We start from the raw sequence: 27,835 nt of genomic DNA on the forward strand, positions 1-27,835 counted from the left end.
ATTAGTCATTCATTTTGCTAAAGCGGGGTTACTAAGCAAAGTTGAATCAGTGATCAGCAGCAAGGGGCAGTGAGTACGAGGCAAAGAGGCAGAGACAATATTGGGAGACCAGCACAAAAGCAGAGAGAGCGAGAGCAGCAGTCAGTCCAGGCTACGCAGAGCCCAGCAGAGGCAGCACAGAGCCCAGAGAGACTGTGTCATCCACGCAAAGGGCAGAGGGAGTGACGCAGAGGCTCCCAAAGGCTGCGCAGTGCCTCAGAGGGTTGACGCAAAGGGTCCTGGGGCTAACGCAGGTCAGCAGGAGGCTGACACAGAGGCCAGAAGGGCCAACATTGAGCTTCAATTGTGCCGAAGAGGGTTTCGTGGGACAGGTTTTCTGAATACCTGTTTCTGGATATAGAGGTATTGTTGCCATGTATTTTTCTTTGTCAGGTGAGCCGGATTAGGCACCCCATTGTACTCAGATAAACTGCATAATAATATAACCCTCAGAATAACTGCACCGGTTTTCCAGCATTGGGTTTTTTCGAGGACATTGGTCCAAAAATAAAGGTGTCACTTGTGTGCTTGTTTTCTTTCAGTTGATGATCTGTAGATGTTGTGACTGTATTGTGTTTATTTCAGTATTTAATGTATTTAATAACTTGTTCAATTTTCAAACAAGTGGAAGAAATAAACCAGCAGAATACAGATAAATTTTCTAACGGATAGAATTAGAAAATTCAACACATATTGCATCACTGAAGGCTTTTACACAAACTCAACAAATCCCAAGGAAGGAATTTTCAGTGATATTTTTGTATATTGTTGATGAAGTTGACAATCAAAATAAATGAGTCGTTGAGTTGGAAGATTTACATGGAGAATGGGTATTGAAGAGACCCTAGAAGTAATCAATGACATGAGCAAATGAAGCTCAATAAGTAATACAGAGATATTTACAGAAATAGAAATATCAAGTTTCTATTAGGAAATAGAAACAACCAGTTTCTTCTAAGAAACTGCTAAAAAGATAAAACTAGAAACAGCTAATAAGAATGAGCATTAATCACTAAATAGTATACATAGCATTATTCTAATACCCTCCCTTAATGCTCAATCTATTTACAACACCAATAGACCCTCTGAATTTCACAAACTTATCAGGGCCAAGAGGCTTAGTGAAGATGTCGGTGTGTTGCTCCATTGTGGGAACATATCGCGACTGAACAGATCCGTCTTCAACAAGCTGGCGAATGTAGTGACAATAGGTTTCTACATGCTTTGTTCGTTCATGAAAGACTGGATCCTTGGCAAGTTTAAGCACTCCCTGATTATCACAGAACAAGGGAGTAGGACCTGTCTGGAAAACATGCATATCCGCAAGCATACGTCGAAGCCAAACTGCCTCACAAGATGCCTTCACTGCTCCCCGATACTCTGCTTCTGTTGAGGAAAGAGCCACTGCCTACTGCTTCTTACTAGTCTAGGTGACAGCATTGGATTCTAGACTAAACACATACCCAGTTGTAGATTTACGGTCATCAACCGAACCGGCCCAGTCAGAATCTATGTAACCACTGAGTATAGGATCAGAACTTCGAGTGTACAGAAGTCCATAATCAAGAGTACCACGCACATAACGCAACACACGCTTCGCTGCAATCCAATGATCAGCCTTAGGAGCTGACATGAAGTGGGAAATGTAGCTCACTGCAAAACTGATGTCAGGTCTAGTGGCAGAAAGGTACATGAGGCTTCCCACTAATTGCCTGAATAAAGTTTCATCCACAAGGGGTGAGGATGACTGGGCTGAAAGTTTGAGCCCTGGTTCCATAGGAGTTGTGGCAGGTTTGCAATCCTGCATTCGGAATCTGTCCACAAGATTTCTGGCATACTTGGACTAAGAGAGAAAGATGTTGTTCTCAGTCTGCCAGACTTCAGCCCCCAAACAGTAATGAAGAAGTGTAACAACCCATCTCAAATCACGAACAACATAGCAATATTAGCATGCATGTGAGGCATACATATGATAGCTATGTATGCATGCATCATATACATTGCACTAGTATATATATATATATATATATATATATATATATATATATATATACATCGGCTATATATCGACTATTCATGGAGAATGTCTAAATATAAGATAAATGAATTAATTATCAAAGGTGTAAATTAAATACCTAATTCTCGTAAATAGAAGAAATATACACTCAGTAAGAAATATAGTTGAGTTTATTCATATGTTTACATATATAACCCAAAATGTGTACTAATAAAACTAAACCCATAAACCTTATGATTAAACTTGATATTTTATAAAACATAAAATAATATGTAATATTTAAAATCATCATGGTCTTATACTATTTAAATTAAAGTACCAACTGTCATAATTAAAGTGACACCATTCGATGTTGTGAGGATCTGATTCAATTAAAGGCAAATATCATGACAAAGCAGTCACCGCCTAACAAAATCTTATCCTTTCATAAAGGCGGTGAACAGATGCGTAGAGAGGGAGGAACCTCTGCTATTTAAAGGGAGGAAGGAGGATTTCAAAGGGGGGGTGTTCTTTGCCTGTGGATGGGGAAGGTTGTATTTTCTGTGAGTGGAAAAAACTGAACCGGGTGCTGTTGAAGGAAGAAGGAGAGTGTTGTTGAAGGAAGAAGGAGAGGAAATTTATCCATACCGCTTATAATTCGGAACTATTGAGCCTTACTTGTTTTGAAGTCTCTGGGCACGGGGGAACGGTATGCATCGGTTGAGAAGCATACTGGATTGAGTATCTAGGTATACTCGGTTTGGCTGGGTGGTTTTGGTCATTCGGTAACGAGAGCGCTGGAGAAGTTCTGCAGCATCCTCATCGCAACAGCCGTAGCAGATCAGGTAAGTACTTCGTCAAATCTATTAATACCATTTCAGACAGTTTCAGCAATCTTTACAGTTTCACAGTTCAGTAATGACTCTTAATTTAGTACGGCCACTACATATGGTATCAGAGCCCGTCGTTCAAACCCTGCGACCTCACAGGCCCTACGGTCGTGTAGATTTTGTGGTTAAAATCTGCTGGGTAAAATTGGCCATTGTGAAGCTTGATTTTGTGAAATTTCTAACCTATTTGGTACTGGTATTGCTCCCGTGATGCAATTTCAAACCCCTGCCCTTGTGACCAGGGAAATTTTATTAAATAAGCATAAAGGTTTAGTAATCGAAGCCTCTCGAAGGCTAAACATGCTGTAAAATGCAGAGCTTTGAGGAATTTATGAAACGCAGGCAGAAGGAATTGCAGCGTAGTGTGGTTCTTTGACAGTTACTGTGCTTTATTTGAAGAAAATTAGTATTATTTTTGAAGTTTTATAAACCTAGGGTCCGGAAAAATGGCCGCAGAGGAAGTTTGCTGCAACGCAAAGTTCTGGATTTATATTCTCATAATTCTGTTGCTGGTTCTTTTCGCGGGTATGATGTCCGGCTTGACTCTCGGTCTCATGTCGCTCAGCTTGATGGATTTGGAGGTTCTGTCCAAATCTGGAACACCGGAGGATCGCAAGCACGCCGGTGTGTATTCGATTGCCTGTTCTTGGATTAAGACTGATTTGGATGATTTTTCCCGTTTTTTTATGGTGGACGATTTTAAGCTTAGTATTATTGCGGCGAATTCGCGCAGAGATTTAGTTTAGAATTTATTTCTTTGTTTTTTTTAATTAATTAAATTATCTATCTGAGCCTGGATTTTGAGAAAAATACGGCAAATTGAGAGGGAGCTCTAGCTTGGAATTCATTTTATTGTTTATTCTTGGTTAAATTTTTTTTTGGAAATATTTACGTCAAATTAGTGCGGAGATTTAGCTTGGATTTCTTTTCAGTAAATTTATAAATCAATAATCTCCTCTAAGTCAATTATATATGCTTAAAGATCTTGTAAATTTAAAAATATTACGGCAAATTCTTGTACCCCATTATGTTGTTTTATTTTGTGTCTGAGAAAAGCGAGGCTCCGAACTTGAAAAAGAGGAAGAATTGCCCTGATTTCAGATGGGTCTCCTTCTCAATCTACTTTTGATCAATCTGGATGTGACGATGTTGTTGACGCGTTTAAATTGGGTGAATGCCGCATCTGCCAAGAGGAAGACGAGGAGAAGAACATGGAGGGCCCCTGTGCCTGCAGCGGCAGTCTAAAGTTTGCACATCGAAAATGCGTACAGCGATGGTGCAATGAGAAGGGAAGTATTATATGTGAGATATGCCATCAGCCATATAGTCCTGGTTACACGGCCCCTCCTCAGCCAGCACATTCCGATGACACTCCCATTGATTTGAGTAACAGTTGGGGTGTTCCTGGAGCACAGTTAGACCTTCATGATCCTCGCTTGTTAGCAATGGCTGCTACAGAGCGACATTTTTTTTTTTTTGGAAGCAGAATATGATGAATATGCGGCAGCTAATGCAAGTGGTGCTGCATTCTGCCATTCAGCCGCATTGATTCTCATGGCACTTCTACTTCTACGACATGCTCTTGTTATAAATAATCCTGATGGAGACGATGATTCTTCAGCATATTTATCTCTTTTTTTTTCTGAGAGCTGCTGGATTTCTCTTGCCGTGTTATATCATGGCATGGGCAGTAAGCATTTTGCAGCGCCGGAGGCCGAGACAGGAGGCAACTATGGCAGCTTGAGGAGGATTGTGATGAGAAATTGAAATTATGAAGTATTTAATATTGTAGTTCTACTGGCAATTTCTAAATAGCATTGGTTGTTTTTTTGGTTTGCATAGAACTAGCTAGGTTAGCAGCTAAATGCTTGGCAGCAGTGCAAGCATATGATAATGCAGCTGCAGATAGTGAGGCATTGAGCTTGGCACAGCTCAAGTTTGATGATATACTCAGTTCACCATCATTAGATGCCGCATGCAAAAAGATAGATAACCTGGCAAAGGCAAATCAACTTGATTCGACATTAATGTTGTATATCACTAAAGCATGGGCATCTGCAAAAGATTCAACAATGATGAAGGATGAGAAAGCAAGAACAAATTTGATTGGGAAACTATATCGAAGAATACAAATGTAGAAGATTGTAGATTAAAAAGAGAAAGGGACTCAAATACCAAGGATGCTGTGAATTGGGATGCAGTCAGATATGCTGATCTTGAAGATACTGCAGATGCCATCAAGGACCGAGGGATGAACAATGTTCTTGCAGGGAGAATAAAACGGTTTCTTGAGATGCTTCACACAGGCATTGGCAGCATTGACCTAGAGTGGTTGAAGGATATTCCACCTGATGATGCAAACTGGCCTTTCCTGCCGATGATGATATGGACTCCTTGATGCTGTGAATTCCTTGATGATATGGACTTCCTGATGATGATAATATGGACGAGATTAACTCCTTGAAGAGTTGAACGAAAAGGAGTTGACTTATTCTCTAGAGATAAGTACTTTCTTGAATATTTTGATATTATGCTTTTAATTATTATTAGTCTCTTGTAATTGTAAATTTTGCTTGGATGGATTCGTTTTTACTATTATTTATGCTCTAGTAACAAACAAGTGGTAATGATGTTTATATTCTTACAAACTTCTAGATATTCATTTTGTTTAGTCATCCTCCTTTATAATTACTAGGGGACTCACTCCTCAGCCTGTCTTCTTCTATCTTGCATAGAAACCACAAGTTGTTGAATGGTTAGAATCTGCTCTTGCCTTTTATAAATCAATGGTGCTCTGTAATGATATATTCTTCACTGTTGGATTGATGCAATTTAGGAACATCTTTAACAATTGTTTGAAGGCTAGTTCTGTTGTTACATGCCTACCTCATACATGAACAGAACCATCACATAAACCTTAAACCTCACATATTCTACTGCTGGTGCATTTGATTACAGTTAATACAGTCTTTTGTTATTGGCTCCTGTAGTTAATGTTCGGGACATTTCAATCTCTAAGATATTTTGCTGAGATGTGATGATAATTCTACTCTACTACAACCACGTAGATATTCCTCCTTGATAATTGAGTTTGTATAAAGTTCCTCTATGAGACCTTTCTTCAAGTTCGTATGAAAACTTCTGTAGGTGTTTTCTTAATAGTTTTTACTTCAGAAAATATATATATACTGTGGACAAATAACATTCAATGAGGCCTCTAAAGAGTCACATATAATATCTTCCTTACTCAAAATTACCCCAGCTGTTATACATAATTTAGCCATATTATTATCACAATACCACAGTAAAAGATGTAGGATTCCCTCCTGTATATTCTCTTAGTTTCTAATAAATTTTTGTGTTTTGTGTGAAGGTTACAGTGATCCCTTTTTTTGCACATCAGTTGTTATGTGTTAGTTGTAGGTAAACAGTTTTCCACTATACTTCCAGTTAAATGATAACAGAACCAGCCAATTGAGCTCAAGCGGTTATATATACCATTCACAATTATTCAACAAGGAATACACTGCTATTAAACACCATGTGATGAGGAACTAACTCAGAATTGCAAACAGCCATTAACTCATTCATATAGAGGCATAAAAATAACTGGTATAATGCATAGAACTTAAGTTCGGACCCTGGAATGTGCGCTGGCAAAAGATCTGGAAACAGTAGTTCACTTGGCATGAATATCAACTCCTTGGTAGTGAAACAGTCAATAGGATCGGATACTACGCAACATTCAGACCTAATTTAGCAATAAGATAAGTGATGAATACAACCTGAGCAAAGGTTCCATGAGCATAAATTCAACCCATAGGGCCAAGGTATTGAAAGAGTACTACCATTTAAACATAGAGCAATGTTCGGTGTATTATTGTTAAAGGAAATGTTGAGTTCAAAATATCCCCAAATGTGTTGCATACCATACTTTGAGCTAGGTATTTCAATCAATTTATATATAAAAGAACACAACAAATAACAGTATTGTTAAAAAGAAGGAATTGAGATTTGTCTTTGCTAATGACTGTCCATATGATGCATTTTGTTACCAAGTAAGACAATAACCCAGTTAGTTGTTACTGGAGCAAACACATACAGATCAATGAAAGTTTGGAACATAACGATATGTGCTCGTAAGATCAAATATCAAGTGTCAGTTAGCAATTTAAAGTCATGAGTTTTATGCACAAACAATACACGAAAGAATGATTATATTGTAAATATGAAAGCTAATGACATGAATAGATTATGGCAAGGTATGTTGTACTTTAGATGACATGTATGAAATATACATAAGCTATGTGTTTTTGAAAATATTAATGCACATGTTATAAATGCATGGACAAGTGTTTATGATTGCAGATAAAATCCGTTACCAAAATGACCACGTGATGATAGAAACTTCAGAACAATTAAGGCTCAAAGAGATTCCATGATAGGGTATTAACCCTGATTCTACTGGGAGGGCTGGAGGTGTTGCCCACCGTTTATCCTCTAAAACCTGGGGTCATGGGAGGATTGTGCGAGTCACGCTCCCCTAGACGTGTGATGATGATTGCCGGATGCCTACTGGGAAATCAGGCCGATATAGTCGACGCTGCCATCCTTAGAGTTTATGCATGGTTAGGTCAGTATAGCTGACGCCATGGCATACTCCAGTAGAGGACGGATAGGATGGGAGCGGAAGAGATTAGGAAGGATAGGATGATTTTAGAATAGCTTGGGAACCTGGTTTGGGCAAGGCATGACCATTAAAATTAGAAATCTATCAGCGTTCAAAATCACAAATTTTAAAGTGTCCTCACGATCATAAATGAAAATTCAATCACATAATACAATCCTTACATACCTTAAAGGAATTATCAATATACTTTATAAACCCTTAACTTCGGGACGAAGTTCTTTTGAAGGAGGGGTGTATGTAACAACCCATCTCAAATCACGAACAACATAGCAATATTAGCATGCATGTGAGGCATACATATGATAGCTACATATGCATGCATCATATACATTGCACTAGTATATATATATATATATATATATATATATATATATACATCGGCTATATATCGACTATTCATGGAGAATGTCTAAATATAAGATAAATGAATTAATTATCAAAGGTGTAAATTAAATACCTAATTCTCGTAAATAGAAGAAATATACACTCAGTAAGAAATATAGTTGAGTTTATTCATATGTTTACATATATAACCCAAAATGTGTACTAATAAAACTAAACCCATAAACCTTATGATTAAACTTGATATTTTATAAAACATAAAATAATATGTAATATTTAAAATCATCATGGTCTTATACTATTTAAATTAAAGTACCAACTGTCATAATTAAAGTGACACCATTCGATGTTGTGAGGATCTGATTCAATTAAAGGCAAATATCATGACAAAGCAGTCACCGCCTAACAAAATCTTATCCTTTCATAAAGGCAGTGAACAGATGCGTAGAGAGGGAGGAACCTCTGCTATTTAAAGGGAGGAAGGAGGATTTCAAAGGGGGGGTGTTCTTTGCTTGTGGATGGGGAAGGTTGTATTTTCTGTGAGTGGAAAAAACTGAACCGGGTGCTATTGAAGGAAGAAGGAGAGTGTTGTTGAAGGAAGAAGGAGAGGAAATTTATCCATACCGCTTATAATTCGGAACTATTGAGCCTTACTTGTTTTGAAGTCTCTAGGCAGGGGGAACGGTATGCATCGGTTGAGAAGCATACTGGATTGAGTATCTAGGTATACTCGGTTTGGCTGGGTGGTTTTGGTCATTCGGTAACGAGAGCGTTGGAGAAGTTCTGCAGCATCCTCATCGCAACAGCCGTAGCAAATCAGGTAAGTACTTCGTCAAATCTATTAATACCATTTCAGACAGTTTCAGCAATCTTTACAGTTTCACAGTTCAGTAATGACTCTTAATTTAGTACGGCCACTACAAGAAGTCCTAAATCTGTCATATCAAAAGTGTTGCACAAATCATGTTTGATCCCATGGATCAAATGTGTTGAGCTGCCAGTAATGATAAGGTCATCCACATAGACAACCACAAACAGAATATCATCACCAGTATGCTTGATATACAGGTTTGCATTAGATGGACTCCGTTGAAAACCATGATCTGTGAGGTACTGATCAATTTTCATGTACCAAGCCCGAGGAGCTTGTTTTAGACCATAGAGTGCTTTGACTAATCTACAGACTTTTTGTTCTTGACCAGCAACCTTGAATCATGGAGGTTGCGTCATGTAGACTTCTTCCTGTAAGTCACCATTCAGAAAAGCACTCTTTACATCCATCTAATGGACTTTCCAATTGAACATAGCTGCTAAGGCAAGGACAAGTCGTATGGTACTCATCTTGGCTGTAGGAGCAAAGGTCTCCTCGTAGTCAATGCCTTCCTTCTGTGAGAACCCTCGAGCAACAAGGTGAGCTTTATACTTGTCTAGGGTTCCATCTGCTTTGTATTTCACTTTATATACCCATTTGCAGCTAATGGGCTTTTTCCCTGCAGGAAGATCAGAAAGGGTCCAAGTGTGATTCATCTGAAGACTTTGGAATTCAGCATCCATAGCATGTTCCCACTTAGGTGTACCCTTAGCCTCTGAATAGATTTGAGGCTCAAAAATACTGTGCAGGTTAGCCATAGAAGCAAAATTTACTGTAGACTGTTGTTTGCTCTTATGTCTAGAAGTTCTACCTTCAAGGAGCTCATTATCCCGGAGATCACCAATGGTTTTAGCCCACCATTTAGGCCGGAGAGTAGAGGAACCAATCTCAGGAGGAGGTGGAGTGGGCTCAGGAACAATAGGAGCAGCAAGAGGAGGGTTATTTTCCGAAGGAAGCTCAAGTAGAATATCATCAAATACTGATGCTGCAACATCCCTCCCGTCAGGTGGACCTACCGAAAGAAGAACATTGTGAGGTTGATCCTCAGAACACTGCTCAAAAGGAGGAGACTGAAAGAATCCTCTGTCTTCATCAAATACTACATCCCAACTGAAGCTAAGACGACCAGTGGCTATATCTCTCAGCCTATAGACCTTGTGACGATCATTGTACCCTGTCATCATGAGTTTCTGGCTTTTGGAATCCAACTTAGAGCACTTAGCAGCGGGAATCCAAACATATGCAACCGAGCCAAATGCTTTGAGGTGACTGTCTTAGGCTTACGACCAGACCAAACCTCTTCGGGAGTCTTCCCTTTAACAGCCTGAGTAGGTGATCGGCTAAGAAGATAGACAGCAGTAAATACTGCTTCAGCCCAGAATTTGTTCGGAACACTCCTGTGTTGTAACATGGAACGAGCCATTTCAACAACCGTACGGTTGCGGCATTCGGCAACACTATTCTGCTGAGGAGTGTAGGGTGTAGTTAACTGGCGTTTGATGCCATGAGTATCACAGAAGTTGGAGAAAGCAGAAGGACAAAATTCCCGCCCCCCCCCCCCGTTATCTGTCCTAAGAGTCATGATATTACAGCCAGACTCTTTTTCGAGTAAGGTTTTAAACTTCTGAAAGATACTAAATACATCAGATTTATATTTTAGAAAATACACCCACATCTTTCTACTGAAATCATCTACAATAAGCAAAAAATATTTGCAACTAGTAATCGAAGATGTATTCATAGGACCACAAATATCAGCATGAATTAACTGGAGTACCTTAGATGCGCGCCAAGATTCTCCATCCTTGAATGAAGACCGATGTTGCTTGCCAGCTTGACAGGCGCCGCATACTCCCAACTGCTAAGTCTGAATATCAGGTAACCCTGACACAAGTCCCTCCCGAGAGAGCTGAGAGGGATACTGCATGTTTAGATGCCCATATCGCGGATGCCACAGAGTGCTGATGGGAGAAACACGAGCTGCTAGAACCACTTCTGGAGAATCACCAGTGTCAAGAAGCCTGTATAGACCATGGTCCTCTAGGCCAACAACAAACGTAAGACTAGTCTCCCTGTCGATAATGGAGCACTTGTGTGCACTGAACACTACATCAAGCTGAGGAGAGTTCCTCATAATCTGGCTGACAAACAACCGATTAATTTCCATACCAAGAACATAGTACACATTCACGAAGATGAGTGTGTGCCCACCAAACTGGATCTGAACTATACCTCTGCCAACCACTGTGTACTCCTCACCTCCGCTGAATACCACAGAATCACTAAAAGGTCAGAAGTCAATAAACCAGTCACGCCTGTGAGAGAAATGGCGTGATGCACCAAAGTCAATGTACCAGGCAGAAGACGGGACATGATCTGAAGACTTTTTAACCATAAAGGCGTAGTGAGGCCATTTGCACATTTCCCAAGAAAGCAATAAGGGAATTCCAGCTGATCCGAACAGAATCTGACAGGTGCTGGAAAAAATATAACCAGAAGAAGCTTAGGCAGGAAGAAATGCCAAATGAGTCATAATGGACCTCGTTGCCCAGACAAGACTGCAAAACTAAACCCAATGGAAATTATGCAAAATCTTGCATGCTTATTTCTACAAAGGTATAGATTAGATCAGCTGTAACCTATGCACATTGCAAACCCATGTTGATTGTCAAGATTTGACTCACGTCATGCTTATTACAAAACCTCCGTTAAAAAATTCCATTCAGGCTTTAGAAGATGGATCATTTAAATGACATCTGAACGTAGCTCTAAGGTAATCAGACCTCAAATACAGTATCTTCCAATAATAAGCCGCAGATGATTGCCCTAGTCAGTCTTCAAGAGGACTAAAATTCATTTAATCGATCTGCTACAGGATTGTAAAACAGTGAGTGTATACTTTTTCTTATCAAGGATAAGACTGGTTGAAAATATTTCCTTCAGAATTTGCAAAAGAAAAAAATTCCTAGCGAGACGCCAGATTCCAAAAGCAAACTCGACCCAAAGACGTTTCCATAATAGAAGCTTCGCTCCTGGCCAGAGACATGTGAGTTTATGCGTCTGAAATTAAATACGTGCCCTTTCAACCATCTGAGAAATTGCTATCTATTTTGAGGAGGACAGCCTGATGCATATCCAGCCCCGCGTTCACTCCGACAGTTACCCTCGTCAGGCTTCAAACCTGCGGAGAGACATCAGACCCGCATTGTGTTCTCCATATCCACTTCTGGAGGAGATTCGAACCCGCAACCTACAATAAATACGCAGCGCGAACGAATTGCAAGGATTCAGCAAAACTAAATGCGGGATACCTGTTGCAGAAATGAGTTACGGAATATATATATTCTACGAACAGAAGTCGACTCTCAGCGGGAGAGGAAATTTTGAAACCAAGACGACAGCGGCAACGACGTGGGAATTGGACTTCCGATGCCGACAAGCCAAACGCAGATTAAGTCTCTAATAGATCTGAGAATAGACCAAGCAGTACACGTTCCTCTGAAATACTATGCGACGGCCCCGGCTCAGAAATTTTGACGCCACGCAAAGAGAGAAATTGTATCGACCACAGTGTTGCACAGGAAGCCGTCAAGAAGTTGCAGGAAATCGCGAAGAAGTCCGCCAAGTGGTCGCAGGAAAATTCCGTGTCTTCACAATGTCTGCCACAGGAGGTTTAGCATGTGCAAATATCTCCTCGGCTAATAAATTCGGCGGGGACTGGTTTTGAAACTGCAACTTGAGTCTGTTGTCGCACAGATTGTCACGACAACGCTCAGACCGGGGGCTGTCACCCTGATCCCCGATCTCTCCATTTAAGCCTGTCTCCTGCGGCTAAGGGGGGTAGACCCTATAGGAAAGGGGATGACCAACTGTGAACCAGTTGGGTTGGAAAACACGAAAGAAAACAAGTACTTAATTGATTTTATTAAATAAATAGACCAGTGCCTTATGAAATAAATTACTAAACGATTATTTATCAAATGCTGCAGAAATATAGATTCATCAACAATCATTTACCATCAAATAACTCAAACAAAGATTAACTTTTATCAAATGCTTAACGGCTTAATGATACTCCAGCAATTTAAAATTTCGAAAGATACAGTTCGATACACAACCATGTAATTTTAAACACTAACCAAATATCACATTCATGTAGCTAATCTTCAAAATGATCATTCAAGCATGCTAAATCACATAAAATTGATAAACATTAATTCCACATCAAAATTTTAGCCTCAGCAGATAAAACATAGCAAATTCTTGAGCCAAGACTCAAACTGGCAAAGAAATTCCAAAAATATTTTTTATATTTTTCAAATGAAAATGAAACTTTAAATCCAAAAATTGAACTAATTGATTTACTTCTAACAAAATTAAGTCTAAACTTAAAATAATTCAAAACCTAAACTATAAAAAAATAAATCAATAAATAAATAAATTTATGTCTTTAAAACTTTAAACTCAAAATGAAACAAAACTAAAAAAAATGATTTAAAATCTAAAACCTAAACTTTAATGTGAAACGAAATTTAAAACTTTTAATTTTGAAACACGAAAGAAAACATATATAAACTAAAACTATGTACTAAATTAATAAAAGCTTAAATCTATTTTAAAAAAATGCTATCTCAAAGCTTTGATAAAATTCTGAATCGAATAAATCTAAGTGAATACAAAAATGAAAATCGATGATTTTTATCGAAACCTACAACGTAAAGATTTAAATTTAAATCTCAATAAAAAAAAACGCGAACTAAACTAAAGCAATGAAATTAAAAAAACTAACGCCTAACTCTAAACCTAAAACTTACGCGACGCACGTCAAAACGAAAATTGAATTTTGTTTGGTTATGTGACTGCAGGTTTGCGTAGCAACTGCGGAATGGTAGAGGAATGGAGTTGGAGCCACGATTTGCAAGTGAAGGCTTATTGGCAAGAGTGATGAGGAGCTTGCAGCTGCGAGGAAAGGAGATCAGGTTGAAAGAGATACGGAAACCTGGACGACGGCGTTATGCAAGCAGCGAAAGATTATGCAGCGTGGAGATGGTGCAATGGTGGGAAAAGGACTGCGAAATGGTTATTGCAGCGAGGGAGGTTAGACCACGCGGAATAGATAAAGAAGGCGCTGAGAGCTCAATGGCACAGAGATTGCGTGAATGGTTATTGGGCAACGTAAATAAAAGGTTCAGCTGCGTGAAAGAAAAAGGAAAAATCAACGATTTGTTTGCTGGAGGAAGCTGCAACAGCGTCGCAAAGGAGCAGATGAGGAAGGGACAAGATTTGGCACGCAGGGGCAGCGGATAAGAGGCTGGTGTTGTGTGAAGAAAATAAAGAGAGTTCTGCTGCGTGGGAGATGCACTGCGTGAGGATAAAATTGCAACGCGGACAGATTGCTGAGGAGCGGAATGAAATAGACAGTGAGCAGCGAGTAACTTGTGACTGTAGGTGGCAGCGTACAGGCAGTGTGAAGCTGCGTGAAGGGTAGAAACACGTTTTGGACAGCTGAGGGAAAAGCGACTTGAAGAGATGCGGGGTTTCTTTGCAATCCCACCAGGCAACCAACATTTAAAGAAAGTACCTTCCAGGGACTCTGATAAAATTATTTGATTCACTTATCTTTAGTTTTTGTAGATGAAACCTTCTCAAAAGATTTCCAGATCTGGAAGCAACAAAATTTAAAACCCTTGAATAGCCAAAACAGAGACCCTGCAAAAAACTAATTTTCCCATAAGATTTTATCTCGGACCTGCAACCTGCAAATGGAAAAGAAAAACCCAGAAAATATATGCAAGGATTAAAAATAAAACCCTACAAACCAGCTACGAATTTACAACATTTACAATTTTTCGACTCTTTAACAGCCAGATTTATCAATAATTATCAGTGACATTATCAAAATTCCAGATTTACTATGAAGAACTTCAGAAATCTCTCATGCAATTCAGAAAAAACAAACTTAAATGATAAACCCAAGATTGAAACTGGCTGGGCTCTGCAAGAGAATGCTTGCGGGAGTTGGTTGGTTCAGTCGAGAACCTCCCCAAATGCCCACTAATCTTCTTCAATAAGGGTTTCCTGCACAGCTCACTTCAACCATCAATAAAGAGATAGAAAAAACAATACTAAATCTCAGATGCAATGGAGATACCTGCCATCATTTCAGAAATTCTAATACCATTCAAACCCTAGCAAGTGAACAAGATACCTGTGTTCAACAATACTCTACAATAAGCTGTTATTAATGGCTGAAAAATAAAAATATGCAAAAAATAAAACAGCTCACAGCACTTCAGGAGAGTAACACCAGCAAGATATCAACCCCAAAGTCTTTCTTTATTAGCACCAGAAAAAAAGTTTACAGGAGAGCTTTCTTCAGCACAAGACTCAGATCGAATGACCTCAAATGACCCCTAGCACCCTATTTAAAGGAAAAATTCCCAACAGCTAGTTCAAGTGATCCATGTCAAAATGATCTCGACCGTCGATGAGGATCAAGATATCTCTTAATCTCATCCGTCGAATTTTTTAATGCATTAAAAATTGAATTTACTCAAAAATATTATTATTTTATTATTTTTAAGTTTTTATTTTATTTTATTATTTTATTATTTATTTTTTAAATTTTAATTTTTTTATTTATATCTTTAATTTTTTTATTTTTTTATTTTTTCAATTTTTTAATTTTTTATTTTTAATTTATTTTTAAATGGATCCTCAAACTTAGCCTTTGGAAAAATCACCTAGGACCTAGGACTAGGACTTATGAGGGGATTAAAACATTTTCTAACCCTCAAGACACTTTACATCATGAATTTTACAACATTACATCTCAAGGGGGAAATAGACCCTCATAAACCACCTAGTTCTGCGACACAACTATAATCTAGCAGATTAACACACTAGGATTCTCCTAAAGATTCTAATGACAAAATCCATTCCGGCTTTGGGGTTAGGCTGAAGGAAAACTCTGCCGATCATGGATCGGTGAGACAAAAAACCTTCCGGAACGTAGATTATCACTAAAAAATTAGGTCCACCTAGGCAATTTACATACATGACTCATATCTGCTAAGATTATTTACAATTCACATATGCAGACTGGGTTTACAACATATTATGATCAAGTCGACGATGACTGTCGAATGGCACGGACATGTCAATCAAGTGCTATCCCTTTTGCGAAGAAAAGGGGGTGTACTTGCTATGAGGAGTTGACACGTAGTGGTCAACATCTGGCTCTAGTTAGGGACACATTGCTGCACTTGCAGGAATGTGAGAATCCAGAATCTGCATCCACGCAACACACAGCAGAAATAAGTAGCGTCCATTCAAACATCATCATATAACATTTAAGCACATGAAAGATAGAAGCTCTTCATTTATTAACAAGGAAAGTAAATCTAATCCTAAATCGGAAATAAAATGTTGAAATAACAAGGAGTAGGGTTAGAAATACAATACAAAGGATGCCCTATGGCATCAGATATCATCTTTGAAGAACAGCTTGAGCATTTGGCCATTCGCAGGTAGATCAAGTGGTTCGCCATCCAATTTGCTCAAGTGGAATGAGTTTGGCCCAGCTACGTCTCGAATGATGTACAGTCCCAGCCACAAACTGTCAAACTTCTTATGTTTTCCTGGTTTTTCATTCTTGCGGTCCCAAAGAAGTACCATATCTCCCACCTGCAAAGATTTAGATCGAGAGAATTTATCAAAGCTTTTCTTAATGTTAGATTGATTTTTACATATAGCATCAAAAGTTGTCCTACGAGCTTCATCTAGCTCCACAATCTAATCTATTCTATTCTGAACAACATCTTTATTAGTAGAAAAATTATGTAGGAGTTGATAAGCTGGTAATTTTAGGTGCACAGGTAAGGTTACATCCAAGCCATAAACTAATTCAAAAGGAGATTTACCAGTAGCTTTCTTCTTAATGATTCTATCTGCCCATAAAGCATACTTGATTTTGCTGTCCCATGATCTCTTATTATCTCCTACTATCTTCTTGATAATGGTTATGAGATTTTGTTACTTGATTCAGCCAGACCATTACCTTGAGGATAGTAATTCGACAAATGAGATAAGACAGTGTCATATTTGAAACAAAAAGATGAAAACTCTGAGGAACTAAAAGCTTTGGCATTGTCAGTAGTGATCTTAGCAGGGACACCAAATCTAGTAATGATATTATTTTCAATGAAATCCATAATAACCTTTTCAGTGGCATTCTTAGCAGGAATGGCTTCAACCCATTTAGTGAAATAATTCGTAGCGGTCAAAATCCATGAGTAGCCATTGCTAGAATTTTCATGGAACTTCCCTATGAAGTCCAGACCCCAATGCTGAAAAGGTGCCTCTACAATGACAGGTTGTAGGGGCAGGGCAGCAAGCTTCTGCTTCCCAGTGAACAGTTGACAGGCTTGACAAGCTCTAACAAACTTATGCACATCAGAAAAAATTGAAGGCCAATAATAACCAGCTCTCAGGATTTTGTGGGCAGTAGTTCTAGCAGCATAATGACCACCACAAAATCTTGAATGAAACTCAAAGATTAATTGCTTGGACTCAACGTCATCAATACACCTAAGCACTATGCCCTCAGGATTTCTCCATCCAAGGCCATCCTTCATAAGGCAATACTTAGTGGCTTTTAGTCTAAGAGCCCTTCTCTTATGAGCAACTAAATGGTTAGGACATGCAAGATTCATCAAGTAATAAACTATGTCCTTGTACCACTCATGCTCTCCTAATATTTGCAACTCAGGCGAAGATAGATTGCTAAGACAAAATAAACCAAGAGTCTTTTCATTACCTTCAGTCAACATTTGAGCCAAACCTTGGCCTTTGACTAGCTTGGTGGGTCTAATCTCTAAATCATATCCTTGTATTTTAGTAACCCACCTAGCACAACTCCCTAAGCAATCAGGTTGAGTTAATATATCTTTAACAGTAGAATGTGGGACGAAAGCAATGATTTTAGAATAACCCACATAAGTTTTGAAGTGCTTAAGAGACTTGACCAAGGCATAAACCTGCTTTTCCATGGTATTGTACTTCAATTCGGAATTTTGAAGTGCCTACTCATGAAAGCAATAGGCTGCTCATGACCATCTTTATTCTTTTGTAGCAAGACACCAACAATGGTATCTTCGGAAGCGAAAGAAAAAATCATGAAATCCTTGGAATAATCGAGACTAACTAAGACAAGAGCTCTTGCAATAGCACATTTGATTTCTTGAAAAGCCCTTTTGCCGTCTTCTTGCCAAACAAATTTTGCATCTTTCTTTAGAAGACTTTGAATAGGCTTAGCTATTTCTGCGTAATTTGGAATAAACCTTCTAATAAAATTTGTCTTTCCAAGGAAAGACTGAAGGGATTTAAGATTATGAGGAAGAGGAATCTTTTGGATTGCTTCAATTCTTTCAGGATCAATCTTGATTCCTTCCTTAGAAATGATATGGCCAAGTAATTTCCCTTCCATTACCCCAAAAACAGACTTAGCTGGATTCAAAAAAATCTCGTATTCTCTACATCTATCGAAAACCTGCCTAAGATGATTTACATGACTGATACCATCTTTAGAAAAAACAGTAATATCATCTTGGTAAATTTCAATAAATTTCTCGATTAACCCTTTGAAAGCATAATTCATAGCCCTTTGGAATGTAGCCCCAACATTTGTTAATCCAAATGGCATTCTGATGTATTCAAAGGTACCCCATGGTGTGGTGAATGTGGTTTTGTGACGATCTTCCTTTTTAACCCATACCTGATTGTATCCAGAAAAACCATCTAGCAACGACATCATTCCAGAACCGGTTACTCTTTGCAACAAAGTCTCCATGTTTGGCAAAGGGTAATTATCTTTCTTGCATGCTAGATTAAGGTTTCGAAAAATCGACACAAAGCCTTATTGTACCATTCTTTTTCCTAACAATCACCAGATTTGAACACCATGTTGAATCCCTTGTTTGAGCGATAATTCCTGCTGCAAGCATCTTCGCAATTTCTTTCTGAACCAAAGGGGTTAATTTAGGATTAATTTGCCTAAGTTTCTGGCGAAAGGGTTTAGCATTTTCATCTTTTAAAGGGATAGTATGCTCCATGACATCCTCCCTATAGCCCTTTAATTCATCATAAGAAAAATCTAAAACATCTCGATATTCGCGAAGTAAATTAGTAACTTTTTTCTTTCCTCCACACTAGTAGCTCTACCAATTTTAACAATCTTTGGGTTTTCAGAAGTACCAATGTTTATCTCGAGATATTCGCCTGGGTCCATCTTATTTTCTTCTCTCAACTTCGTGGCATCATGCCGATCAAAATGTTGCTCTAAGGCAACCACATTCCCAGGAGTAGGATTTATGATATGCTCATAATTTAAAGATCCATCCTCCTGAGAATCTATCCGGAAATCTTCAAACTCATCCAGACTATTAAGAAAACGAATGACCTGTTTTTCGTCATTAAAGACCTGCCAATGCTCTGAGTTATCTGGAACAGATGGTCTAAATAATTACTTCCATTTTGATCTTATCATTAATTAGCTCATCAGATAACTGGAAAGTAGTAGCAGCGACGGCAAGTTCATCTGCCAAACTATTTTGCTCTCTTGGGATAGCTTTGAGGTCAAGGGCATCAAAGTGCTCCATAGTATCCCACACAGCATTTCGATAATTCCTTAGTCTTTGATTTTTGCATGTGAATTTATTTTTAAGCTGCATGATAACTAAATCAGAATCCCCCTTAATGCTAAGCAACTTAACCTTCGAAGATTTTGCCAATTAAAACCCCAACAATATAGCCTCATATTCAGCGACATTGTTGGTTGCTTCAAATTCTAATTGATAGGCAAACTTGAAAATGTGATCAAGGGGAGATTTAAGCACTATTCCAGCACCTTTACCATGCCTAGACGATGCACCATCAAAGTACATATACCAAACTTTATCCTTGAGATCCTTAATCTTATCATGAGGAGGAATTATGAAATTAGACATGATGGCATAGTTCCCAATGTCAGATTGCTCTTTGATTATCTCGTTGTGAGGTCTCTTAGGATCTTCGACATGAAATTTTCTTTCGGGCTCTCTATTTAGTCTTACAAAACCATCACCCCTAGGAGAAGGAATCATAGCATACGACCAATTCATTTGAATACTTCCTCCTAGATCAGAGGCCCACTTTCTGGATAAAAGCATACCCCAGGCATTAGGCACATCCACAACAACAACATCCATGACAATCATGATGTCTAGGTAAACTGATAGACGAACTTGCAAATCTTTGATCAAACCATGCACTTCAATTTTCTTAGAATCCATGGCACATATGTTATAGTAGGGTCTAGAAACTCTTAAGTTAAGCTGTTCCATGACCCTTTTAGTCATTACACAAGCTGATGCACCAGAATCCAATATGCAATTATTCAATTTATATCCATTAACTAACAAGGTGATAAAGAAAGGCTGGTGATCTTTGTTATCTGCATCTAAGCTTTGCAAATATATGGGAGCATCATGATAGTCAACTTCTTGAGTCTTTACTTGAGGACCTTGAATAGCATTTAGTAACTTGTCTCTTTGGGAAGGGATTTTAGCAATCTCGGAGACAGGAACCCAGATTTTTGCATTGTTAAACCAACTTCCTAAATCGACATCTAATCCAGGGTTAAAATTTCGAGGGGGAATTTGATTCCCACTTTGATCTTTATCCTTTCTCTGGTAGGTCAAACCTTTATCTCTAGCAATTTCCAAGATTTGCTCGGGAGAGGGTTTTTCACCATATAACCTAGCCAAAATGTCATCTTCATTTTCAAGGCTATTTATACTAAAAGCTGATGAAGGATTCATAATGTCACGACTCTTTTCCTTGACCCCTATCCAATCATCCATAGACAAAGGAAACTTGTTACCTACTACATTTATTTGATCACCTGCCCCAAACATCCCATTATCTAAAATTCTTCTAACGATGGGACAAGTGGCCTCTTCATGAAGAGCATCGCAAACCCAACAGTAAGGAGGAGCATTATCAACCAAATTAGTTAGCGGATTAGGAGGTCTTTGCTCACTAGATTGACCCTTCTTTTGCTAATTGTTATTTCAAGGTTGAAAATTTTGCGTTTGTGCTCTTTCCATTTGGATCAACCTATTCTGCAAAGTAGCTATCTCCTTATTATGATTAATTTCCATGGTTTCAATCTTTTGAAGTAATTTGAGAACAAGTTCACTTTCAGGTTCTTGAACTGCTTTTCCTTTAGGTTCCTTTAGTTTCGTACCAGCCCTATCAAAACCTGGGATCTCAGACTTCCCAGATGTTGCCTTGTCCTTTTCAAGCTCTATAGCCAAGGCTTGGCAATCTCTATAATCATTAAGCCTAGCACGCCTTAATTCATAAGATGGCTCAGGACTAAAGGCATCACTGTAAAAATCTTGGAGAGATTTATCTGTAGGTTTATAGTCTTGAGGTAATTCTCTAACAATACCATTAAACCTTTTATTAAATTCTTCAACAGTTTCATTCTCTCTCTTTTTTATTATGCTAATAGCTTTTACGAGGTGTCTTCCTTCTCTCTTATCTCCATATTTTTCTTTAAATGCATTAATGATCGATTCTAAGGAATCAAATGAATTCTGAGGCTTTTCAGTAAACCATTCATGAGCATCGCCCCCCAAGGTTAAAATAAAAAGAGTCATTCTAACATCTTCATGATCGAAATCAGGAGACCTTGCGTACTTAGCCATCCATATACTAAAATCTCTCAGATGCGAATTTGCACATCTCCCTGAAAGCTAGGCAACTTATCTATCCCAACTGATGGAAGAGCATTGGGATACCCTAGAATGTTAGAAAAATTGCAAGGGGCATACATATCCATGATGTCCTGCCCAACTGGTCTATTAAAAAGCAAATGGATATCAGAGAGGGCTTCTTGTCCGAGGTTAACAAGAAGTGTACGAGAAAAGAGTTTGTGTAATCGTATCCTGAGAGCCTTTTCAGGATCAGGAGCAGAATTGCACAGACTGCTTGGATGTCTTCTAGTATACACTCTTGAAGATAATATATGAAGTGGAGTCGCCACCTGGACAAGAAGTGAAACACAGAAAAGCTCGAAATGAAAGAACCAAGGACAAAAAAACTCTATCCCCGGCAACGGCGCCAAAAAATGTCGTCGCACAGATTGTCACGACAACGCACAGACCGAGGGCTGTCACCCTGATCCCCGATCTCTCCGTTTAAGCCTGTCTCCCGTGGCTAAGGGGGGTAGACCCTATAGGAAAGGGGATGACCAACTGTGAACCAGTTGGGTTGGGAGACACGAAAGAAAACAAGCACTTAATTGATTTTATTAAATAAATAGACCAGTGCCTTATGAAATAAATGACTAAACGATTATTTATAAAATGCTGCAGAAATATAGATTCATCAACAATCGTTTACCATCAAATAACTCAAACAAAGATTAACTTTTATCAAATGCTTACGGCTTAATGATACTCCAGCAATTTAAAATTTCGAAAGATACAGTTCGATACACAACCATGTAATTTTAAACACTAACCAAATATCACATTCATGTAGCTAATCTTCAAAATGATCATTCAAGCATGCTAAATCACATAAAAATGATAAACATTAATTCCACATCAAAATTTTAGCCTCAGCAAATAAAACATAGCAAATTCTTGAGCCAAGACTCAAACTAGCAAAGAAATTCCAGAAATATTTTTTATATTTTTCAAATGAAAATGAAACTTTAAATCCACAAATTGAACTAAACAAAAATAAATAAATAAATTATTTACTTCTAACAAAATTAAATCTAAACTTAAAATAATTCAAAACCTAAACTATAAGGGGAAAAAAAAAATTATGTCTTTTATAATTTTTAATTTTTATATTTTTTATGGTTTTTAAAACTTTAAACTCAAAATGAAACAAAACTACAAAAAATGAAAAAATAAAATCTAATCTAATCTAACCTAAAACTATAAAAAATCAAATATAATTTAAAATCTAAAACCTAAACTTTAATGTGAAACGAAAATTTAAAACTTTTATTTTTGAAACATGAAAGAAAACATATCTAAACTAAAACTATGTACTAAATTAATAAAAGCTTAAATCTATTTAAAAAAAATGCTATCTCAAAGCTTTGATAAAATTCTAAATCGAATAAACCAAAATCTAAGTGAATACAAAAATGAAAATCGACTTTTCTCTTTTGATTTTTATCAAAACCTACAACGTAAAGATTTAAATTTAAATCTAAATAATAAAAAAAAACGTGAACTAAACTAAAGCAATGAAATAAAAAAAAAAAAAAGAACTAACGCCTAACTCTAAACCTAAAACTTACGCAACGCATATCAAAACCGAAAATCGAATTTTGTTTGGTTATGTGACTGCAGGTTTGCGTGCGGGCAGCAACTGCGGAATGGTAGAGGAATGGAGTTGGAGCCACGATTTGCAGGTGAAGGCTTATTGGCGAGAGTGATGAGGAGCTTGCAGCGGCGGGGAAAGGAGATCAGGTCGACGGGAAGAGATACAGAAACCTGGACGGCGGCGTGGAGAGGAGGTATGCAAGCAGCGAAAGATTATGCAGTGTGGAGATGGTGCAATGGTGGGAAAAGGACTGCGAAATGGTTATTGCAGCGAGGGAGGTTAGACCACGCGGAATAGATAAAGAAGGCGTTGAGAGCTCAATGGCACAGAGACTGCGCGAATGGTTATTGGGCAGCGTAAATAGAAGGTTCAACGGCGTGAAAGAAAAAGGAAAAATCAACGATTTGTTTGCTGGAGGAAGCTGCAACAGCGTGGCAAAGGAGCAGATGAGGAAGGGACAGGATTTGGCACGCAGGGGCAGCGGATAAGAAGTTGTTGTTGCGTGAAGAAAATAAGGAGAGTTTTGTTGCGTGGGAGATGCACTACGTGAGGATAAAATTGCAACGCGGACAGATTGTTGAGGAGCGGAATGAAATAGACAACGAGCAGCGAATAACTTATTATTATAGGTGGTAGCGTACAGGCAGTGTGAAGCTGCGTGAAGGGCAGAAACACTTTTTAGACAGCTGAGGGAAAAGCGACTTGAAGAGATGCGGGTTTTCTTTGCAATCCCACCAGGCAACCAACATTTAAAGAAAATACCTTCCAGGGACTCTGATAAAATTATGTGATTCACTTATCTTCAGTTTTTGTAGATGAAACCTTCTCAAAAGATTTCCAGATCTGGAAGCAACAGAATTTAAAACCCTTGAACAGCCAAAACAGAGACCCTGCAAAAAACTAATTTTCCCATAAGATTTTATCTTAGACCTGCAACCTGCAAATGGAAAACAAAAACCCAAAAAATATATGCAAGGATTAAAAATAAAACCCTACAAACCAGCTACAAATTTACAGCATTTACAATTTTTCGACTCTTTAACAGCCAGATTTATCAATAATTATCAATGACATTATCAAAATTCTAGATTTACTATGAAAAACTTCAGAAATCTCTCATGCAATTCAGAAAAAAACAAACTTAAATGATAAACCCAAGATTGAAACTGGCTGGGCTCTGCAAGAGAATGCTTGCGGGAGTTGGCTGGTTCAACCGAGAACCTCCCCAAACGCCCACTGATCTTCTTCAATAAGGGTTTCCTGCACAACTAACTTCAACCATCAATAAAGAGAGAAAAAAACAGTACTAGATCTCAGATGCAATGGAGATACCTGCCATCATTTCAGAAATTCTAATACCATTCAAACCCTAGCAAGTGAACAAGATACTTGTGTTCAACAATACTCTACAATAAGCTGTTACTAATGGTTGAAAAATAAATATATGCAGAAAATAAAACAGCTCACAGCACTTTAGGAGAGTAACACCAGCAAGATTTCAACCCCAAAGTCTTTCTTTATTAGCACCAGAAAAAATGTTTACAGGAGAGCTTTCTTTAGCACAAGACTCACAGATCAAATGATCTCAAATGACCCCTAGCACTCTATTTAAAGGAAAAATTCCCAACAGCTAGTTCGAGTGATCCACGTCAAAATGATCTCGACCGTCGATGAGGATCAAGATATCTCTTAATCTCATCCGTCGAATTTTTTAATGCATTAAAAAGTGAATTTACTCAAAAATATTATTATTTTATTATTTTTAAGTTTTTATTTTATTTTATTATTTTATTATTTATTTAAAAAATAAATAAATAAAATTATTTATTATTATTTATATCTTTAATTTTTTTATTGTTTTTTATTTTTTCAATTTTTTCAATTTTTATTTATTTTTAAATGGATCCTCGAACTTAGCCTTTGGAAAAATCACCTAGGACCTAGGACTTAGGACTTATGAGGGGATTAAAACATTTTCTAACCCTCAAAACACTTTACATCATGAATTTTACAACATTACATCTCAAGGGGGAAATGGACCCTCATAAACCACCCAGTTCTGCGACACAACTATAATCTAGCAGATTAACACACTAGGATTCTCCTAAGATTCTAATGACAAAATCCATTCCGGCTTTGGGGTTAGGCTGAAGGAAAACTCTGTCGATCATGGATCAGTGAGACAAAAAACCTTCCAGAACGTAGATTATCACTAGAAAATTTGGTCCACCTAGGGAATTTACATACATGACTCATATCTGCTAAGATTATTTACAATTCACATATGCAGATTGGGTTTACAACATAGTATGATCAAGTCGACGATGACTGTCGAATGGCACGGACATGTCAATCAAGCACTATCCCTTTTGCGAAGAAAAGGGGGTGTACTTGCTATGAGGAGTTGACACGTAGTGGTCAACAGAGTCCAAATACAACGAAGGAACTAGCAGGGTACCAATGAAACCCCAAGCGGAGCCCGTCCTCAAATCAAACAAGCACCTAGTTAAAACAAAGAATTTCTCTAAGGTCGTCTCCGTATCAGCAAAAAAAAATATTTTAAGACTCCTCGCACAAAAAATTCACACTGTAAAAGTTTAAGTTCGAACAGTGTCAAAGGCAAGCACTCAAATGCAAACCCCTAGAGAGCAATTTCGAAATGAAACACAAAATTTTTCACACAATGAAAAATTATTTCGAAAAAAAATACCCTTGCTCTGATACCATAATCATTGAATGAATTGAATTAATTTACATGAGCAAATGAAGCTCAATAAGTAATACAAAGATATTTACAGAAATAGAAACAACCAGTATTTTCTAAGAAACTGCTAAAAAGATAAAACTAGAAATAGCTAATAAGAATGAGCATTAATCACTAAATAATATACATAGCATTATTCTAATAAGAAGACCTCAAAAGTGCCCTTAATAATTTAGAGAGAAGATGGGATCAACAACAATTTAAGACATTACTTGGTTCTTCTCTAAAGAAAAACAGTAGACCTTTTTCCAAAAAGGTCCATTAGATGCTAATGCAGAAGCAACAGAAGGACTTGTATGAGGAAAAAGAAGTGGGAAATTGGCTTTATGCACTTGGGTTGGACTTAAAGACTAGAAGATCAGAAGATGACCTTGTCACATTGGAAAAGTTGGAATCCTATCTTTCCAAGATGGAGCAATCTCACTGGGGTTTAAGTTGGGCTCTAGAGCCAGTTATGCTTGCATTGGTCCAAGCCAAATTCTTGGAGCATCCAAGTGAGAGAGTCAAGCTTATAATTGCCTCTTGTTTCAGCGATATTTTGAGGATAGTAGCACCCTTTCCTCCCTACAATGATGACATCATGAAGAGGGTCTTTCAATTGATTATAGAGTGTTATTCAAGGTTGCATGACACCCAGAGCTCAAACTTTGATAGAAGGCATGTGATCCTAGACACTATGGCCAAAATCAGATCCTACGTAGTCATGCTTGATCTAGAGCAGGATGACCTGATCCTTCAGATGTGCCAGTTCTTCTTCACCAACATCAGAGAGCATCACCCTGAGGTAAAAGCCAACATGCGAGATATCTTATCTTCATTGCTAGTTGAAGGTGATGTCATTCGCAAACAGTTGCAGACAAAATTGTTAGCCATTTGGAGGAAGACACAGGTTGCCTCACCAGCTGCCTATGAGCTAGCCGAAAGGTTGGTTGAGCAGGCTGCAGAACATTGGGTTGTTCAGGAGACAATTGACCAAGGAGGAGTTGCTCAGGTTTGGTGGATCACGTAGCAAGAATGAGCCGAGGAGGAGGGGTCTTTGCTTCATCTGCAAAGGACCATGGGGATCTAACCACTCATGCATGGATGACGACGAGGAGACGACAAGGGGAGATCAGGAGGAGATTCCTTTTGACTATCAGGATGAGGATTTTTCTTCTATAGTTGAGTCCATGGACACCTCTGAGGAGCATGAGCAGTCAGGGGGAGTTGTTGATAGCAGCTCAGAGATGCAGCCATGTTTGGGAGAGGAGATTGATGAGCAGCAGCTTGTTCCCATTCAGCATGAGCAACACATAGTGGAGCACAGTGCGCATGATGGGCCATCTTTGGAGAGTGAGTTGGCAGCTCATGTTGAGCCCATGGTAGAGGAGGATGAGCAGACATCCTTGGGGCCAGCCATTGATGAGGAGCAAACAGATGTACAGACAACCACTAGGGAGGTAGTATTTGCATACATGGGTCATCAGGAGGCATTGGGACCTGACAAGACAGTTTTGCAGGTGACGAGTGGACCGGTGGAACATGGAGTTTTTAGTCAGATGAGAGAGTCTCCTTTGGAGATGGTGGTGCATCCGTCTTTGGGTCTACCCACTGACGGGGTGCAGGTAAATGTAGTGGTAACTAGTGAAGTTGCAGTATTTCCAGGCAACAGCCCTCTCCAAGAGTACATAGACAAGGCATGTAGCGTGGGTTGCCCACTTATAGGGAGAGAGGCATGGATTCCTAGACATATCTGGTTGATTGGTTGGGCAGAGTTACATGAGTTGAGCATGATGCAACACAGTGGACTCATGCCATATACAGGAGCACATGCATCTGATCCTTCCCACAGGATGGACTGGCAAGGCAT

At 38.4% G+C, this 27,835-nt stretch overlaps 1 protein-coding gene and 1 pseudogene across 1 annotated transcript in view; one reads left to right on the forward strand and one right to left on the reverse strand.

Annotated features, from left to right (window-relative positions):
• Nucleotides 1–27,835, reverse strand: part of LOC149242006 (uncharacterized) — a 536,392-nt gene that overhangs the window by 476,142 nt on the left and 32,415 nt on the right. The window lies entirely within an intron of this gene.
• Nucleotides 3,372–4,953, forward strand: LOC149242008 (uncharacterized; annotated as a pseudogene).

The sequence above is a fragment of the Pinus tabuliformis genome, chromosome 8, assembly GCF_031772625.1.
Source record: "Pinus tabuliformis cultivar Carrire ecotype Pingquan chromosome 8, CPIR1, whole genome shotgun sequence".
Lineage (NCBI taxonomy): Eukaryota > Viridiplantae > Streptophyta > Pinopsida > Pinales > Pinaceae > Pinus > Pinus tabuliformis.